This window comes from Nannospalax galili, unplaced genomic scaffold, assembly GCF_000622305.1.
Source record: "Nannospalax galili isolate Female #2095 unplaced genomic scaffold, S.galili_v1.0 scaffold4264, whole genome shotgun sequence".
NCBI lineage: Eukaryota > Metazoa > Chordata > Mammalia > Rodentia > Spalacidae > Nannospalax > Nannospalax galili.
Window position 1 is genome coordinate 38,618 of NW_008351513.1, and position 1,921 is coordinate 40,538.

Genomic DNA, 1,921 nt, shown 5'->3' on the forward strand with positions numbered 1-1,921 from the left:
CTGGGTCTGCTGATGCTCTTTGCTCTGTGCTTAGGATAGGCAATGGCCGGCCGTGGTGAGGCTACAGGTTCCCATCCCAGTAACAAAGGAGCTCAAGAAGTTAGAAATTTGTGGGTTGGAAAGATGGATCAACAGTTAATCACACTGGCTGCTCTTGCAGAGGACCTGGATTCGATTCCCAGCACCCACACGGTGACTAACAACCGTCTGTAACTCCAGTTCCAGGGGATCCAAAATGCTCTTCTGATTTCCTCAGGCATTGCATGACACAGGTGCATTTATACACACGCAGGCAATATACTCACACACATAAAATAAAAGTAATAAAGAAAGTATTTTTAAAACAAGAAATTAGAATTTACCCGGATGTGGTGGCATATTGCTTTAATGCCAGCACTCAAGAGGCAGAGGCAGTCAGATCTCTATGAGTTTGAGGCCAGCCTGGTCTACAGAGCAAGTTCCAGGCCAGCTGGGGCTACAAGACTCTGCTTCAAGAAACAAACACCAACCAAACAAAAAGAAATCAGAATTTCCCTGGGTATCTCCTCACTGTGGGAGGAGGAAAAGGCTGGCACCAGCCGGCGGCGTGGGTGCCATAAGGGTGGGGAACCTTGTCTCCCAGAAAGGGACTTCACAGTTCTGAGAGCTTACACGGAGACCTTGCAGGAGTGGCCAGAGCTGAGACTGATGGGTCAGTGATGGGCAGTACCACAGGGACCTGGACTGCTGAGCTATGCAAGTCTTTTGTTCTCCATTGCAACCTCAACCCTGGAGGCCTACTTGCGGTCAGAACCCTGGAGATCTACTTCAGCATAAGAACCCTGGATATCTACTGGGCGTCAGAACCCTGGAGATCACTGGTGGACAGAACCCTGGAGATTTACATGCTGTCTCTGGATCTTCGTCCTCTTACCACTGTGGCCACATTGAGTGACTCTCCTGTCTTATTGGTGCACTGAGGTCAGGCTGCAGAGCCTGGCTTGTCAGAGCTGCAGGCCCAGGCTCTGACCCTAAAGGCTCCATAACTCCCCACTGGAGAGAGTGTTGGCTGAAAGCAGAGAGATGAGGAAAACTGTCAAACCCCACAACACAAGCTAGGACAGGCCTTCGCCTGTGTCCACGCTGGAGATGTGTGAAGGACCTTCATGTCACTGGGCACTGGGGACAAGCTGATGAAGCTAGGAGACAGCCAGCCCCATAGGACAGCCCAGAATAAAACATCTGGTAAAGCCAGTTACTAAGAGTGCAGAGAAACTCACTGAGAAGTGGGACTCGGGAGCAGGGTTCAGGGGCAGGACCTCAGGACAGGGCCTCAGGATGGACTCAGGGGCAGGGCCTCGGGGACATGGCTATGGGGACAGGTATATCAGAGTCCCCTTCCCCATAATCCAGTGACTTGGGAAAATCTCTGTGGACAGAGCTGCATTGATTGATTGATTGATGACTGATTGATTTGATATCATGAAAACTAGCAGAAACCTAGCTGTCCATTGATAAGAGACAAGAGGGCAGAACACCAAGGCACAGCTCAGCCAGGACCCATGTTGGAGCCTGTGTCACCAGAGGGAGCCACACAGCACAGACGGAAGCCAGAACAGAGTATCTGTACCCCTAAGACATGGACAGCAAAGCCATTTGTCTTGTTTGGAGACATGACCATTAGTAGGTTGTGGGAAAATGAAGGGTACTTCCTAAAAAGGTAGCTGGTGACTTTTCTAAGTTTTCCTGTGGAATTAACTATCCCCAGAGCCTCACTCTGCCCATGCATAGCTGGCAGTCATTAAGCCACAGAAAGTTTTATAGCCCATTTCTACCCAGAAAAGCCCTGCCCACCTGCCCTCAACACAAAACCGCTGGCAGAGACACATCTGCCCAGGTGACCCATCTGCTCAGGTGACCCATCTGCTCAGGTGACCCATCT